Below are 19,819 nucleotides of genomic sequence, written 5' to 3'. Positions count from 1 at the left end.
TTTGACACGAACCAAATGTGTCCTTACTGTTACCGGCCTTACCTTCTTTCTAGATCCCTAAATTTGCTATTTTTTAAAGTAACATATATCTCTTTTATATAATTTTCACTCTTACCATAATAACAATTGCCCACCCCACTTGATGCACTAAAACCCCATCAAGTTCTTTTTAGTAATACGGGCCCTTTCTAATTTAATACCACGATCTTTGTAAGTACAATTTATTTATTTATTTTCAACAAATAGGTCTGTAAGTACAATGTAACACGTAGAATTGAATAAATGTTCATAACATGCAAAACTATGAATAAGTTCTTCATATGACTTAATATATTTATTCCAAAATATATGTAGAGTAAAATATTCACACGATGCAAGGGTATTTACAAATGACAAAATTCATATTAGGTGGAAACCTTAAACTATTGAAGTAAGGTGGACCTCAAAAATCCTCTATAAGCGAGCATTTTGGTTTTGAGAAAACCTCTAATTGACCATCTTAACTTCGAGATATATAGATATGAAGAAAAGAAGAATTTTATGTCCTAAAAATGATGCATCTTGTATCAAATAATCCGGACTATCAATTTTCAAGATTTTTTTATTGTTTATAGATTAGTTCATTACGTACAATTTTTAGGATTTTGAATTTCACAACTAAGGATGAAAAGAGATTTTCAAGCCAACATAAAAGTTACTCATTCCTAGGCAAAATTTAGATGTGCGCCTTAGTCCTACAGTATATGAAAGACGCTTGTATAACCTTCACGCAGTAAGAAATCCTCACATTATTGCTATTAATAATGGAGCGACTAAGGAAGTTATCTATATTCTTATGCCAATGCAAAGATCTAAACAAGTCCTACAACATCTTTTTCCACAAAGAGATATAATAAAGGGTTTAATATTTTTTTATATAAAAAGATTCTAAGGAAATCTTTACAAATGCGAAGAAACAAGCAAAGAAACCTTAACAAAAAGGGAAATGTATACAAAAATGGCTAGAATTAGAAAACCCCTTAAAGAGATAGGACCTATAAAAATTAGAACATTTATACAAACTGAAAAGACTTTCGTATGCACCAATAAAGGGTGAAATTTTTTATTTTAAGTTTTTCCAACTTCGTCATTCAAGTGTCTCAATGATAATTATCCTCAATATATTTAATTTATTTAGTTTTTATCAAGATATCTAATTGTAAATTTTAAACACAGATCAAGAAGATCTATAAATGTATGAAAATCTTGAAAATTGATGATAATATATTGCAATATGCACTATATTTGAGACTTGAAAACGTCATTTTTCTCATATCTATACATCTCGATATTCAGATGATCAATGAGATGTTTTTTCAAAGTCCAAACAGCTTTTTTTTAGGCCTTTTTGAAGTGTACCTTAATTCTACATTGTAAGGTGTACATTTTAAGGAATCGACTTTATGTAAAGTTTTTTTTCATTTAATAAAAATACATACGAAGAAGTACATTTTTGTACATAATTTGCACCAGGTTGATTCTTTACATTGTTCATGATTATCAATGTTGTGTTTGAATAACATGATTTCCATGCAATATTTTCAAAATTTCTTACACAAAACAAAATGTTAAGTACTTAATAATTTACTTGAATTTTATTAAATTAAATATTTCAAAAATTAATTAAAAAAAAAAATTTCTATGTCTTCCTTACTTTTTAAAAAATTGTTTTAGATAATTTTTGTATTTTATGAATAATATTTAGACGTTCCAAATTATGATATCTATGTTGTAACTTCATTATTAATTTATGTTTTTTTGTGCCTCATAGAAATTTATGATTTATTTTTATTTCAAAAAATTTCAATTAATTGAAGATAATTATGTTGCTCCATAAAAAGGAAGCCAATGTCTTTTGAAATTTGATTTGAAGTGCAAAACATTATGCTAAAACATGATTTATGGCTTATTTATAGTTTTTCATTAGGGATTTTAATTTTTTTTAAGAATTATATCCATTCATTTTTTTTCTTCTCACATGTATTCGTGTTTTTCTTTCTATTTATAATTTCAGATAATAAAATCTATTTTAAAAAAATTTAACCTTCTAAGTGATGAACTTTTAAGGCTTTTAAATTTCACTTGTGAACCAATTTTCGAGTTCTTTCAAATAAAATTTAATATATAAAATGTTTCAATCTATCAAAATGGTTTATGACTAATTTCTACAAACATCATTACATTATTTTAATTGTTGAGTTCTTTTAAAAAACTCTACTGACTCTTTTTTACCAAAAAAAGGCAAAGAAAGTCATATTTTTTGCATTTATTTTATTATTTAAATAATACTATAGACTTACTTATTAATATTTTTAAAAGCATTTTCATACAATGAGACCATTCACCTATTACACAAAGAGGTCATAAAAGGCCGTAATTATTGAAGGTAAAGCTGTACCTTATAGGGAATAGTTGAAATTAGGGGGCCGAATAAAATACTTAACCCAAAAAAAAAAGGGAATGATTGAATACTACCCAAAAAAATAGAGAAGATACCAAATGAATACTTACCCAAAACATGGGGGCAATACCATATAACAGATATATGACATTTGGGAGATGAATGAATACTTACCCTAAAAAAGGGGGATGAATGAATACCAACCAAAAAAAAAAAAAAGGAGAAAAGTAAATGAATACTTACCAAAAAAAATTGGTAATGAATGAATTTCACCATGATTAACCCTAGAGAAAGATCAGTCATCTCTGCTAAACCGTAGTAAACCATGGTAAATTGCTCTTTTCTCCTCATGTTTCCATTACCCCTTCTCTCTCTACCTTTTACTCTTTCTCTCTCTTCCTACTTAATCTCTTCAAAACTCTCGGAACAAGTGGACTCCTCCCTTCTTTCATAGAGACAGCGAAATGCGTTTTATGTTTTCCAACCTTCCGGATGATATGAAGAACAGATCCTTGCGGCATTGCCTGTGAAGTCCATCTTTATATTCTAGGTGGTATGCAAATCACGGGAAAGGTCATTCTCCTCTCACTACTTTTCTATGAACCACCAATCTCTACATTGAGGTATTTCTCAATCTTTGTCCATTATGTAGATGATGAGCCTCAAATAGTTAGTGTGGATACTCACAGATATACCAATCCGTAGTCCTATGACACAATGGGATCAAGATATAAGAAGGGTAGTTGAAAATAATGGCATTATGTGCTGTACTTTAGATCAAGATCTGGACAATGGTTGTTGCTTTTCCATTGGAAATGCTCTAATGCAAAAGAATATCATTCCATAAAAAGCACCGCTTCAAGTGCATTACTTTGCATTTGTTTTTACCCCATTAAGCAGAACTTTAAGTTATTGGTAAAGTCCATGTGTCATTCCATTTATTGGGATGATCCTTTTTCTAACGCCTGTTACATATTTGATTCATCAATGGGGAGATGGAGGTCACCAAGAAATCTAACAAAACTTGAACCCTATGAGTTGTCGATGCTAATTTGCATTGGCACCAATTGCTATGGAGGTCTTTTAGACCGAAAAAAAAAAAGGGTGTTTTCGAGCTTGTTTTGACATAGAGAGAGAGAGAGAGTGAGAGAGTGAGAGGAATGCAGATCGGTCCACATTCTACTAGGAATAGGGCTTAGGCTTGTGTTGTTACCAATTGATCTTAGCAATATTATATCCTCATTATTAGAGCCTTTTTCCAATGATTTGGAGTTGGTTAGTTTGTCATTCCGCTCTATCAAAAGCCATACCCTCAGTGAGGTCATTAGTCCCCATAGCTCTTCTCATTGCTTTCAACTATGCCCTTTTGATCTTAACCATGACCCTTTTTAGCATATTTGAACCAACTTGCACCTCTTATTTTAGCGTACTAGAACCAACACACACATCTTAGTGTTATACAGAGCCTACACCGCATATGCCCTGCCACCTAAGCCTACTTTTTCTCATCTTGTCACCTATTGGGGCTTTAGCAATGTGACATCCCAATTTTAATTCCTGCAGTTGAGCTATCCAAAAAAGAATAGAAAATTCATACTCAATTAAGGCTTGTGGATGACTACTATTACAAAATCCAAGAGAGGGATGGTGGGCTCCGTCTAATACAAGTGACAAGAGATGTGCAAGCACAAGCATAGATTTGGGTTAAGTGGGTGAATGCGATGAAAGCTGATTTGAAGCAGTTGGATTTCAACAATTTGGAGCAGCTACGGCTGGGGTTCATGGATTTTCATTGTATTGGATCTTTGGATTGGTGACACACTATTTTTGGGCATCCACGTTACAAAAGAGGTAGTTTTGAGGAATTCATGTAGCTAGGACTTACATATAGAATATGATGTAAAGAGTAGTCAGTTAGGCAAAAGGGTAATTGATGCTAATGTCCACTGCATTTCAATGATCGGCCAACTCTATTCACTTACAAGATGAAAATGAAGGTAAAGTTTTGGTAGTAACTATGGTGGGGTTATTGATCCTTTTGTATTTTTTGTTCTAGTGATTTTATGGAAGTATTGGGTGTATCACTTGTTTAGGTCTCAACTTTTGTTGTAATTAATTGGGCTTCAATGGTTAGTAGTCGATATTTACAACGCTACAACTCAAGTTTGTGCAATTCCTACCGCTGAACTACTCAATAAAAAAACCTTTTTTGCAACAAATAAGTGCCTTTTGTTTAGTTTGGTTTCTTTTTTATTTGAAATGTTGAACTCTTTGTTGGTGTTTGCCCAACATGTATATTAATTTAATAGTTCTATTAATTCCTTCCATATTTTAGTGAGGATTGACTATTTTGAATTTGTCAAAAAGTGTTATTTGTAAATTTTTAGTTTTTGTCGATGATGCAATACTATATATATGATTCATCAAGGTTGGTCAATCAAGTTTTGTATTGCTTGTGATGAAGTCTACATAAATGCAGCCTATTTTTATGAAAACTATGTTTCTGAAGTGAATTAATGGTACCTTTCCTGCGTGGAGAGAGATGGATTGATTCATTATATTGTCAAATTTCTCAAATTAATGACTAAGCAACTCACATTAGATTGCAGTTAAGTTTAATTCATAAATGAAGAAAAAAATTTACGTTAAGTTTAATTCATGTTTCCATTATTGCTTTAGATGACTGAAGTTCTCAACCCCTATCCTCGTGTAGTTTGCAACATCTTCGTTTGGAATTTATTAAAATATGGAAAACAATAGATAAAGGATATCCATTTAAAAAAGGACATGGTTGGCATGAGGCCAAGCCCGCATAAGTACAAATGCAAGCTTGGCAATAAATATATTTTTTAAATATAATTTGATGCTAATTTTCAGAGAAGATATAATCTTTAACATGGAGATTATGAATATTAAAAAATAAAATAAATTTAAAAACAAAAAATAATAATTATATTAATAAAATATTTGGACCATCAGTTATAATTGTTTTTAGATGGACCACTTATTTGCATCCATCTTTAAGATGAATGTTTTATACCTTTGGAACGCATATTGTAGAAATGCCATCCTGCCCGCATGAAATAATTGTTCTTTAAAAAATTACCTCATTTTGGATACAAATATACAATTTGGATAATCGGCCACTTCACTCGCATTCGGCCTTAAAAAAACCCAAAATTTTCTTAAAATCTATTTTTCTTGGGTTTTTTTTTAAAGATTGGTACTAAATTATAGTTTTTTATTATTTAATCTAAAATATGTAAATAGTGAGAACTTGTCCCTTGTCTGGATGTTCATTTGTTATTAATTTTACTTCACAGTCTAATCATCTTCCCTATCTCAATTATCGAAATGAATATATAAATATGTGACAATAAATACCCAATTTGACACTAAAGTTATTTCTTGTGCCATCTCAACAAATTCAAAATATATAAAAAAGTCATCCGAGGCTTTATTAGTTTTGATAGGGCTGCAGCCCTATCAAATCGTTTTTCTTTATTACGTATGCCAGCCTCAAAATTTCCGTTAAGATTTTCATAGCAAAGTTTGAACGTAGAGAGAGAGTTTTTGGTTTATCGAGTAAAAGGTAAGAAATTACTGGATGAATATTTGAAAGGTGAAGTTTAGGGCACTTGAAGCTGCACCTTTAAATTTTGCTTGCTTTCAGAGTTCGAAATCTTATGATAGTTTTAATAACTTACTTTTATATGTAGTACAAATGTAAAATTTAAAATATATTAACACCAATTGGATCTATGTGTACCTAAAAATAATGGAAATATATGGTCAACATGATACAAGATGCGCTATTTTTGAAAAAAGAAACTTGTTTTTCTCTTCAAAACCATATATCTCTAGGTCATGATGATCAATTTAATTGTTTTTCCAACATGAGAAGACTCTTCTAGAGGATCTTTGAGGTGCACATTACTTCAAGGGTTTAAGGTTGACCCATTATGCAAATTTTTTCGTTGAAAATAATACTCTGAAAGATTATTATATGCTCCAGGCTTCTTTCTGTCTCTTTTTATCTTAAGGATACGAAACAGGTGCGTCTTCTCATACATCCAACATCCATCTTAGAGATGGGAGGGGCGCTTCCACTATACCTCAAAATAGATGGTCAAAAAATAAATTAAAAATGAAATTTCTCATTTTTTACGGATTAAAAATTTTAAATTCAAAATTAGAAGATAATTGGGAATAACAAATCTAAAAATTTGGATCCAAAATCTACTTTGAAGATGGATTTTGAAGGGGACTGCATATCTACATGGTGAGTCGTCTGACTCACCAAACATCTTTCCTTTTTGTATTTCTTTCTCCTTTGGTTTTCTTAAATAATAAAAAAGTTAAATGTTTTTAATTGTTTTCAGGTAATTATTGTGAAAAAAACTAATTTTGAATTGAAGATAGTTTTAATATTTTTATATTGCTATATTTTTATATTTTACGGTGAAATCCCATTTTGCTATCAATTTTTTATTTTTTTCTAAAAATTCCTCCAACACTTAAACTATGAGAACCCGTTCGAAATTCCTTTAAGAAGTTCGTTTGACATAATGTACACGAGGACCAACTTCTCTACAATAATATTAGTTTGACCCTACATGTGCATTAGCCTCTGACAAGTTTTTTGTCCAAAAGTTTGTTTTTATCTCTGACGGACTTTTGGTAAAAAAACAAACTCGCTAGAGATTGGTCCAACTCTTAGATCACATGAACAACATTATTGTAGAGAAATCTGTCAAATACTTCAAGTATTGAACTTATTTCTCAAAAGAATTTTGGATGTTGTATGTATTTCAAGAATTCGGACTATCAATTTTCAATATTTTTGAAGTGTTTATAGATTTGCTCGGTATTTACAATTTTTAAGAATTTGAATTTCACAACCAGGGATGAAAAGAGATTTTATGGACAACATAAAATTTAGCAATCTCCATGCAAAATTTAAAGGTGCACCTTAGTTCTGCAATATATGAAAGACACATGTATAAACTTCACTAAGTAAGAAATCCTCAAATTATCGCTATTAATAATGGAGTGACCAAGGAAGTTGTCTATACTCTATGCCAACACAAATATCTAAACAAGTCATGCAACATATTTTTCCACAAAGAGATGTTATAAAGGGTTTAATATATTTTTTATATAATATGATGCTGAGGAAATCTTTACAAATGCGAAGATACATGCAAAGAAACCTTAACAAAGAGGGAAATGTGACAAAAATGGTTAGAATTAGAAGCCCCCAAAAGAGATAGGACCTATAAAAATTAGAGCATTTATAGAAACTGAAAAGGCTTTGTATACACCTATAAAGGATGAGATATTTTATTTTAAGTTTTTCCAACTTTATCATTCAACTTTCTAAATGATAATTATCCTCAATAGATTTAATTTAATTATTTTTTTATCAAGATATCTAATTGTAAATTTTAAACACAGATCAAGAAGATCTATAAAGGTATAAAAATCTTGAAAATTGATGATAATATATAGTAATATGCACTATATTTGGGACTTGAAATCTTGGTTTTTCTTAAATCCATACATCTCAATATTCAAATGATCAATGAGATGTTTTTCCAACCTCAAAACAACTCTCTTTTGAGGGCTTTTTGAGGTGTACCTTAATTGTACATTTTAAGGTGTACATTTTAAGGTATCAGCTTTATATAAAAACAAATTCATTCAATAAACATTCATGGTATGGAGAAATACATATTTGTACTTAATCTGCACCATCTTGATTCTGTACATTATTCGCGATTGTCGATGATGTGCTTGATAACATGATTACTGTGCAACATTTTCAAAATTTTTACTTAATAATTTACTTTACTTTTTGTAAATTAAATATTTTAAAAATTAATTAAGAAAAGTTTTTTCTATGTCTTCCGTTCTTTTTAAAAAGTATTTATGACATGTTTTGTATTTTATGAATAATATTTAGATGTTTAAAACTATGATATCTATTTTTTATCATCTTAATTTTTAATTTATGTTTTTTTGTGCCTCATAGAAATTTGTGATTTATTTTTATTTTAAAAATTTTCAATTAATTGAAGATAATTATGCTGACTACAAAAAAGGAAGCCATTTTTTTTTTTGAAAGTATGATTTGAAGTCCAAAAAATTATGCTTAAATAAGATTTATGACAGATTTATAGTTTTTAATTATGGATTTTTATTTTTATTAAGAATTTTATCCATTCATTTTTTCTTCACACATGTCTTCGTGCTTTTCTTTCTAATTATAATTTTAGACAATAAAATCTACTTTAAAGTTTTTAAAACTTATAAATTATGAACTAAGGATTTTAAATTTCACTCTTGAACCAACTTTTTAGATCTTTCAAATAAAATTTAATATATAAAATATGTTAATGTATAAAAATGGTTTATGACTAATTTCTACAAACATCCTTACATTATTTGAATTGTTGAGTTCTTTTAAAAAACTTTGCTCACTCTTTTTGATCAAAAGGGTTTTCATACTTATTAATATTTTTAAACATACAATGAGACCATTCACTTGTTATACAAGGATGTCATAAAGGGTTTAATATTATAGATTTACTTATTAATATTAACCCTAGAGAGAGATCAGTCATCACTGCTAAACCCTAGCAAACCTTGGCAAATTACTGTTTTCTCCTCACTTTTCCTTTACCCCTTCTCTCTCTACCTTCCACTCTATCTCTCTCTTTTTACTTAATCTCTTCAAAACTCTTGGAACAAGTGGACTCCTCCCTTTTTTCATAGAGAGAAAGAAATATGTTTTAAGTTTCGTAACCTTCCAAATGATATGAAGAACAGATCCTTGTTGCATTGCCTATGAAGTCCATCTTTATATTCAAGGCGGTATGTAAATCATGGGAAAGGTCATTCTCCTATCACTACTTTTCTATGAACTACCGATCTCTACTTTGAGGTATTTCCGTATCTTTGTCCATTACGTAGACGACGAGCCTCAAATTGTTAGTGAGGATGCTCAAGGAAATACCAATCCCTAGTCCTATGACAAAATGGAGACTAAGAATCAAGATATCAGACGGATAGCTGGAAATAATGGCATTGTGTGTTGCACTTCATCTAGATCTGTTGTTGCTATGCCATTGGAAATGCCCTAATGCAAAAGAATATCATTCCACAAATAACACCACTTCAAGTGCATTACTTTGCATTTTCTTAGACCGCATTGACACAAAACTTTATGATATTGGTAAAGTCAATTTGTCATTCCATTTATTGGGATGATGCTTTTTCTAGGCCCTGTTACATATTTGAATCACTAATGGAGAGACGAAGGTCACCAAGAAATCTAACAAAACTTGAACTCTATGAGCTATCGATGTTAGTTTGCATTGGTACCAATTCCTAAGGAGGTCTTTTAGATAGAAAAAACAGGTGTTTTCAAGCTTGTTTTGACATAGAGAGAGAGAGAGAGAGAGAGAGAGAGAGAGAGAGAGAAAGAGTGTGAGTGAGTGAGAGGAATATAGATCGGTCCATATTCTACTCGGAATAAGGCTTAGGCTTGCGTTGTTACCAATTGATCATAGCAATGTTATATCCTCATTATTAGAGTCTTTTTCCAACTATTTGGGATTGGTTAGTCTGTCATTCCACTCTATCAACGACCATACCCTCAGTGAGGTCATTAGTCCCCATAGCTTTTATCATTGCTTTCAACTGCCCTTTTGATCCTAACCGTAGCCCTTTCTTTGCATACTTGAACCAATTCATACCTCCTATTTTAGCATACTAGAAGCACTTCACACATCCTAACAAGTGTTATACTGAGCCTATACTGCGCATGCCCTACCACCTAAGTCTTCTTTTTCTCATCTTGTCACCAGTTGGGGCCGTCAGCAATGTGACATCCCAATTTTAACTCACGCAGTTGAACTATTCAAAAAAGAAAAGAAATTTCATTGTCCATTGAGGCTTGTGGATGACTGCTATTACAAAATCCAAGAGAAGGATGATGGGCTCTATCTAATACAAGTAACAAGAGATATGCAAGCACAAGCATAGATTTGGATTCGAGAATAAGTAGGTGTGATGAAAGCTGATTTGAAGCAGTTGCATTTCAATAATTTGGATCTTTGGATTGGTGACACATTCTTTTTTGGGCATCCACGTTACAAAAGAGGTAGTATTGAGGAGTTCATGTAGCTGGTACTTACATATAGAATATGATGTAAAGAGTGGTCAGTTAGGCAAAAGGGTAATTGATGTTGATGTCCGCTGCATTTCAATGATTGACCAACTCTATTCACTTCCAACATGAAAATGAAGGTACACTTTTGGTAGTTACTATGGTGGGGTTATTGATTCTTTAATATTATTTGTTCTAGTGATTAAGTTCATGGAAGTATTGGGTATGTTGCTTCTTTAAGTCTCGACTTTTATTGTAATGAATTGGGCTTGAATGGTTAGTAGTCGATATTTGCAATGCTATATCTCGAGTATAAAAAAAACCTTGTCGTAACAAATAATTGTCTTTTGTTTTGTTTCGTTTCTTTTTTATTTGAAATGTTGAACTCTTTGGAGGTTTTTGCCCATCTTGTATGTTAATTTAATAGTTCTATCAATTGCTTCCATTTTTTAGTGAGGATTGACTATTATGAAATTTTCAACAAATATTATTTGTAAATTTTTAGTTTATGTTGGTTATGCTATACTATATATTTGATTCATCATGGTTGGTCGATCAAGTTTTTTATTGCTTGTGGTGAAGTCTATATAAATGCAGTACTCCCAGGTTTTAAAAATTGGGTCGGTCACCGAGATTGTCAATCTGGAAAGTTAGGTTTGATCGTCGGATTGGCGGTCCGGATTGGAGAATCGGCCAGATCACTCGCATTTTTCTTATAGTTTGTAGTCCATATTGGAGAATCAATTTGGATTGGAGAATCCAAATTGGCGGTCCGGATTGTCAACCTGAAAACTTTCTTAAAATCTATTTTTCTTGGGTTTTTTTAAAAAATTGGTACTGAATTATAGTTTTTTATTATTTAATATAAGTTAGGCAAATAGTGAGAACTTATTGTCTATTAATTTCATTTCACAGTCTAATTCATCTTCCCTATCCCAATTATCGAAATGTATAAATAAATATGTGGCAATAAATAACCAATTTGACACTAAAGCTATTTCTTGTGCCATCTCAACAAATTCAAAATATATAAAAAAACTCATCCCTACTAATTTTGTTAGCGCGGCAGCTCTATCAAACCGATTTTCTTTATTACATATGTCAGCCTCAAAAGTTCCGTTAAGATTCTCATAGCAAAGTTGGAACGTAGAGAGAGAGTCTGTTTTTCTTCAACGTAGAGCGATAAACTTTTTGGTTTACTAGTGTAAAAGGCAAAACTTTTTTTTTTTTGATAAATGTAAAAGGCCAAACTTTACTCGATGAATATTTGAAGGGCAGTTGAATCTGCACCTTTAAATTTTGCTTGGTTTGAGCGTTGGAATTCTTATCATAGTTTTAATAACGTATGATGCAGAGAAAAAAAAAAAGTTATTATTGTTACTTTTTTCGAGTTTAGTTGGAATTCTTATAATAGTTTTAATAACTTATGATGGAGAGAAAAAAAAAATAAGTTATTATTGCTTATCTTTTAACTCAAGAATAGGAGGTGTCTAGGGATAATTAGGTGAGCATTATTTGTGTGTGAATTGATATTCATCAATTGGTTGGTTAATTTAGGAGTATACATAGGATAAGATTAAATAAGTGAGATCCACCCGTTCAATAATAAGGTAACGTTTTGCCTCTAGGGGAGGCTTTGGATAAAACGTGCACTATCTAACCAATTTTTGCAGTACGTGATGTTAAGAAATAGGGATAAGAAAGAAAATAGGTTAAGAGAGAGAAAATAGGGAGAAGAGATAAAATAGGAAAGTGTTTATCTTCTTTTTTTTAATTTATTTAAGGGAGATTTCCTTTTTAATTTATTTAAGGGAGATTTCCTTTCATTGCAATGAGTGAATGAGTTTAATAGAATTTGGTCTCGAGATTGTTTTTGGGGTGGATTCCCTTGCAGACCTTTGAGATGGGATATATTCTCTCAACCTTTTTTTTTTTTTTATTGTTGTTATTCCCGTCTTATTTTATCTGTGCATCAACTTAGTTTTATCTATAGTAGAAATCTAAAAATTTAAAATATATTATACATCAATTGGATCTATATGTACCTAAAAATCTTGAAAATATATGGTCAAATAACATGATACAAGATGCACTATTTTTAAAAATTGAAACTCGTTTTTCTCTTCAAAACCATATATCTCCACTTCATGATGATCAATTTGATGGTCTTTCCAACATGAGCCGATTCTCTTCTAGAGGATCTTTGAGGTGCACTTCAATGGTATAAGGTCGATACCTTATGCAAATGTTTCTGTTAAAAATAATAAGCTGAAAGATTATTATATGCTCCAGGCCTTTAAACATGTGCGTCTTCTCAACATCCAACATCTATCTTTGAAATGGGAGTGGCACTTCTACTATACCTCAAAATAGATGGTGGAAAAATAAATTAAAAAAGAATTTTTTTATTTTTTGTGAGTTGAAATTTCAAATTCAAAATTAGAATGATAGTTGAGAATAACAAATCTAAAAAAATTTGGATCCAAAATCTATATTTTATATTTTTATATTTTACGGTGAAGTCCCATTTTGTTATCAACTTTTCTATTTTTTCTCAAACTTCCTCCAACACTTAAATTGTGAGAACCCTTTTGAACTTCCTTTAAGAAGTTCGTTTGACACAATGTATATGAGGAGCAACTTCTCTACTTCTCTACAATATACAAGTGCATTGGTCCAAAGGTCTATCTTTCTCTCTGACAGACTACATACAAGTACATTGGTCCAAAGGTCTGTCTTTCTCTCTGACAGACTTTTGGTAAAAACATCTTGCTAGAGGTTGGTCCAACTCTTAGATCACATGACCAACAATATTGTAGAGAAATTGATCAAATACTTCAAGTATTGGACTTATTTCTCAAAAGAATTTTGGCTGTTGTATGTATTTCAAGTATCGTACCATGAGTAGTTTTGAGCAAAAATAAAGAAAACTAACAACAGTACAAAAAAGGACTCTAACATAAAAATGAAATCATTGGGATATGTTGTTATATTAAGAAATGGAATTTTTACGTTCACGCAAAATCTATTTTATTTTTAATCCAAAGTTTTAAGCCTTGATAGTCTCGACCATAGTGGCCAAGAATATGAATAAATTAATTAATAGCTTACCTAATTTATACTTTCTAGGCATCCTCCTTCCCTATATTTTTTATATCACTCTATTATCTCCAACACTATTTTCTTTGTAGTCAATGCCTAAGTTGAAAAGTTAGTTTATTTGGACAAAAATACCTCTTTTTAACCCATTTTTTTAAACAAGACAGCGAACATGTCTTGGTCCAACGTAAAAACTGTGTCGGACTGACGGGCACAAGTTGAATATAGAATAGAATTAGCACAAAAAATGTGTCGGTTCGGTAATGTACAACTCACGTTGGTCTGGTGCAAAAATGTACCAGACTATCACAAGCTAAATATAGAGCCATTCAGACACAAAATATGTGTAGGACCGGCTCGGTACAACTTGTGCTGGTCCAACACAACCGACTTAGAGTGAGCGCGAAACATGGCCAAAAAGAAGGTATTTTGATAAAAAAAAAACGAAGATGAGAGAGAGACAACTTTTGCATTTGGGGGGTGTTGCAAAAAAAAAAAAAAAACAATATTTGCTAATAGTGTGGCACCAACAATGTTGGGGAATGCTTAGAAGGTAAAAATTAGAGGGTTCATAATTTTCTCAAAAAAATTAATTTTAAAATTATATTTATTGAATCTACTGCACAAATTTTTAGAGCTACAAAAAGATGGATCTTTTGTTATTAGTGATTTAAGATGTGCTTTACATTCTAGATCTAAGTCAAGGGACTCATAGGAGACTTATCCTTTTTCGAATGTTAACCTAGTAAGAATTGAAAAGAAATTTTAGTAACGTATTCACCCAAAACCCTTTATCAATTAGGGTATATTTGTTTAGCGTGAAAATATTAATTCCCTCATGTAGTTAGGTATGGGATTTTCATATGAATTAGTTTTAGTACATCTTTTCACCCTAATTGGTAGTTAATTAGGGTGAAAATATTCTTACACTTAACCACACAAAAAAAATTTATGCGAAAATATGTTTTCAAAAAATATTTTTATATAAACCAAATGTGCCCATAATGTTACCAGCCTTACATTCTTTCTAGATCCCTAAATTTATTATTTTTTAAAGTAACATACATTTCTTTAGTAATAGGGTCCCTTTCTATTTTAATACCGTGACCACTCTGTGAGTACAATTTATTTATTTATTTTTGACAAATAACTCTATAAGTACAATTTAACATATGCAGAATTGAATAAATGTTTATAATATACAAAACGATGAATAAGTTCTTCATATGACTTAATATACTTATTACCCAATATATGTAATGTACTTATTACACAATATATGTGGAATAAAATAGTCACACTATGGAAGGGCATTTACAAAGGAAAAAGTTCATATAAGGTGTAAACCTTATACAATTGAAGTAAGGTGCACCTCAAAAATCCTGTATAAGAGGGTGTTTTGATGTTGGGAAAATCTCCAATTGAGTATTTTAACTTTGAGATATATAGATACGACGAAATAAAGAGTTTCATGTCTTAAAAATAGTGCATCATGTAAAGAATAATTTGGACTTTCAATTTTCAATATATGTTAAGTGTTTATAGATTTGCTTAATATGTAAAATTGTTAGGATTTTGAATTTCACAACCAAGGAGGAAAAGAGATTTTACGGCCAATATAAACTTTAGTCATCTTAAAGCAAAAATTAAAGGTCCACTTTAGTTTGGCAGTATATGAAAGAAGCATGTATAAACTTCATCTAGTAAGAAATCCTCAAATTATCGCTATCAATAATGAAGCGACTGAGGAAGTTGTCTATACTCTATGGTAACGCAAAGATCTAAACGAGTCCTGCTATATAATTTTCCACAAAGAGATGTTATAAAGGGTTTAATCGTTTTCTTATTAAAAAAGATCCTAAGGAAATCTTTACAAATGCGAATAAACAAGTAAATAAACCCTTACAAAAAGAAAAATGTGTACAAAAATGGCTAGAATAAGAAATCCCCAAAAGAGATGAGACCTATAAAAATTAAAAAATTTATAGAAACTGAAAAGCCTCTTGTATTCCCATTTAAAGGGTGAGATTTTTTCTTTTAAGTTTTTCTAACTTTATCATTCAACTGTCCCAATGATGATTATCCTCAATAGATTTTATTCATTTATTTTTTATTTAGATATCTAATTGTAAATTTTAAAACTCAGATTAAGAAGATCTATAAATGTATAAAAATCTTTAAAGTTGATTATATTACAATGTGGGACTTGAAAACTTTGTTTTTTTATATCCATACATCTCGATATTCAGATGATCGATGAGATATTTTTCCAATCTCAAAACAACTTTCTTTTGAGGGCTTTTTGAGGTGTACCTTAATTGTGTATTTTAAGGTGTACATTTTAAGGTATCGACTTTATATGAAGTTTTTTTCATTGAATAAACATACATGGTATGGAGAAGTACATTTTTGTATTTAATCTGCACGATCTTGATTCTGTACATTATTCATGATTATCGATATTGTGCTTGAATAATATGATTACTGTGCAACATTCTCAAAATTTCTACTTAATAATTTACTTTAATTTTTGTAAATTAAATATCTCAAAAATTAATTAAGAAAAGTTTTTTCTATGTCGTCTTTTTTCTTTAAAAAATTATTTATGACAATTTTTATTTGTGCTTTTTGTGCCTCAAAGAAATTTATGATTTATTTTTTATTTTAAAAATTTTCAATTATGCTTACTATATAAAGGAAGCCTTTTTTTTTTTTTTTTAATTATGAGTTGAATTGCAAAAAATTATGCTTAAACAAGGTTTATGACTGATTTATAATTTTCAATTAAGGATTTTCAATTTTATTAAGAATTATATCCATTCATTTTTTCTTCTCACATATCTTCGTGCTTTGCTTTCTAATTATAATTTTAGACAATAAAATCTATTTTAATGTTTTTTAAACTTCTAAAAGTCCATTCATTTTTTCTTCTCACATGTCTTCGTGCTTTGCTTTCTATTTATACTTTTAGATAATAAAATAAATTTTAAAGTTTTTAAAAATTCTAAAATATGGACTAAGGCTTTTAAATTTCACTCATGAACCAACTTTTTAGTTCTTTCAAACAAAATTTAATATATAAAATATTTCAATCTATCAAAATGGTTTATGACTAATATCTACAAACATCCTTACATTATTTGAATTGCTCAATCTTTTCAAACAAAAGTAGGCAGAGAAAGTCATATATTCGGCATTTATTTTATTATTAAAAGAATATTATAGATTCACTTACTAATATTTTTAAAAGGGTTTTCATGCAATGATACCATTCACCTATTACACAAGGAGGTCATAACTGGACGTAATTATTGAAGGTAAAACTTAATCATATAGGGAATAGTTTAAATTAGGGGGCTGAATGAATACTCACCAAAAAAAAATAGGGGTGAATACTTACCAAAAAAAAGTGGAATGAATGGATACTTATCAGGAAAATGGGGCAATAGACATTAGGGGGATGAATGAATACTTACCTAAAAAACAGGATGATGAATGAATACTTACCAAAGTAAAAAGAGAAAATAAATGAATATTTACCAAATAATTGCAAATTGCTTTCTTGTCCTCGCATCTCTTCTCTTCACTTTTCCATTATCCCATCTCTCTCGACCTTCCACTCTTTCTCTCTCTCCCTACTTAATCTCTTCAAAACTCTTGCAAAGCCTTTTGAACCTGTTTTCAAAGCTTGCTAAAGTGCCAATGTTGCAAAGTTGGCACCAATTTTGCAAAAATAACGGCCAAAAATAAATTTCATGGAACAAGTAAACCTCACGGCCAAAGCAAAATACTCCGATATAGTAGTTTGCAAACCTCTTCCAGCAACGATATCAACGTCTGTTGCGCTCCGGTATACTTAATTCTCTTGTGAAGACGGTTGGTCTCTCGATCATAGAAGCGACATTGAGCATTGTGGGCGCACACATGATTATTACGGCCGTTACTTTTGCGGAACCCAATACTTATCACATGACTATTGGATGCAAGTTGTGCGCCATTAACGGTTCAGATTTCAAGAGTCGCAGCCCTTTACTATTAACATCACATAAGATGAGGAAATTCATATGGGTCATGAATTTCCTTAAGCGTCTTACATGAAGTGTAAGTCAAGGAATGAAAAAAGAAAAACAAGTTAGATTAGAATAACCAAGGTCCTGGTGACATGTTACCAAACTGACACGGCACGGCACATGTTACCAAGGTAGCGGTCGAATATATAACAGATAAACTAGAATGAGATAAAAACATGTACATCATGCTTTATCATTAAAGATAGGTTTGAATATATATGAATACAGTATAAGATGACGGCCTTGAATTTTCTCTCTCTAATTGCTTTCACTTTTAAATTTGCTTTCTACTCTCCCCAATGATTCTGTCAGAGAGAGAGACTCTGGAGTTTATCCAAAATTTTGGTCTTTTTTTTTTTTTAAACAAAATTTACAGTATGCTAGGTAAAATTTGCATTTATCAAAACCAAAACTTGTTGGAAAAAATATATATATAAACTCATGAAGAAATATAATGGCAAAACAATATGGAAGATGAACTTGGATTGCTCTGATACCATTGGTAACGAAAATTGATGGAGCGTGAGACCAACCCGAGATCGGATAAGAGGTGCCGTGAGGCTGGTGATCACAGAGCCCGGATTTTATATCCCTTCACTTTTAGAGAGAGAAGAATAGTACGCAACTGTATGCTTTTTCTGTGTTATATATTTTCATCCTCCCTTTGGCATCCCTTTTATAGGGAGAAGTATGGGTAACTGTTGTAGTTCTCCAACAGGTCTCTGAGAAAACGAAGGTTTATGTACATATGGATATATTGAATTCTCACAAATGTAGGCTAAGACCATAAAGCCTCATAGCCATACAAGGCCTCATAGCCATACATGTCAATATATTGAATTCTCACAAATGTAGGCTAAGACCATAAAGCCTCATAGCCATACAAGGCCTCATAGCCATACATGTCAATATATTGAATTCTCACAAATGTAGGCTAAGACCATAAAGCCTCATATAGCCATACAAGGCCTCATAGCCATATGTGTCAACAATTTCAAGGTTGAAATCCTTTATGATAATTTTAATAACTTACTTTTATCTCTAGGAGAAATCTAAAAATTTAAAATATATTACACATCAATTAGATCTATAGGCACCAGAAAATCTTGAAAATATACAGTATGATAACTTGTTACAAGATGCACTAATTTTATAATTTGAAACTTGTTTTTTTCTTCATAATCATATATCTCCTAGTCAAGATAATCAATTTAATGGTTTTTCCAACATGAAAATACTTTCTTCTAGAGGAACTTTGAGGTGCACTTTACTTCAATGGTATAATGTTGACTGCTTATGTAAAACTTTTCCTTGAAAATAAGAAACTAAATGATTATTATATGCTCCAAGATATCTCTTTTTTTTATGGATACAAAACATGTTCATTTCCTCCTACATCCAACATCAATCATAAAGATGGGAGTGGGGCTTCGACTATACCTCAAAATAGACGGTGAAAAAATAAATTTAAAATTATTTTTTATTTTTAAAAATAAAAATTTTCAGATTCAAAATTAGAATGACAATTGAGATTAACAAATCTAAAAACTATGAATCCGAAATCTATCTTAAAGATGGGTTTTCAAGGGGACCGCACATCTACATGTGAGTCGTCTGACTCACCAAATACTTTGCCTTTTCGTATTTCTTTCTCTTTTGGTTTTTTTATATAATAAAATAAAAGAACTTTTTTAATTATTTTCTGGAAATTATTGTAATAAAAACTATTTTTTGAATTAAAGATAGTTTTAATATTTTTGTATTTTATGGTGAAGTCCTTTTTTGCTATCAATTTTTTTATTTTTTATTAAAATTCCTTCAACACTTGAAGTAGTTGAACCCTTTTAAAATTATTTTAAGAAGTTAGTTTGGCGCAATGTACAGGAGGACCGACTTCTCTATAATAATATTAGTCAGACACTACAAGTTTAAAACTGGCCTCTAACAAGTTTTTTTGTCCAAAAGTATGTCTATCTTTCTCTCTAACCGACTTTTGGTAAAAAAGACTTGCTAGAGGTTGGTCCAACACTTGGATCA

At 30.6% G+C, this 19,819-nt stretch overlaps 1 long non-coding RNA gene across 1 annotated transcript; it reads right to left on the bottom strand.

The window, feature by feature from the left end:
• Positions 1–16,363: 16,363 nt before the first annotated feature.
• LOC148779158 (uncharacterized) lies at positions 16,364–17,764 on the bottom strand. The gene is made up of 2 exons (XR_016046914.1): positions 17,526–17,764; positions 16,364–17,403 (listed from the first exon to the last, which is right to left on the bottom strand). It is a non-coding gene; the product is annotated as an uncharacterized LOC148779158 (long non-coding RNA).
• Positions 17,765–19,819: the final 2,055 nt, after the last annotated feature.

This window comes from Amborella trichopoda, chromosome 13 (assembly GCF_054954075.1).
Source record: "Amborella trichopoda isolate Santa Cruz 75 chromosome 13, AtrichopodaSantaCruz75HAP2 v2.0, whole genome shotgun sequence".
Taxonomy (NCBI): Eukaryota; Viridiplantae; Streptophyta; class Magnoliopsida; order Amborellales; family Amborellaceae; genus Amborella; species Amborella trichopoda.
This window is presented reverse-complemented; position numbering and strand designations above follow the sequence as displayed.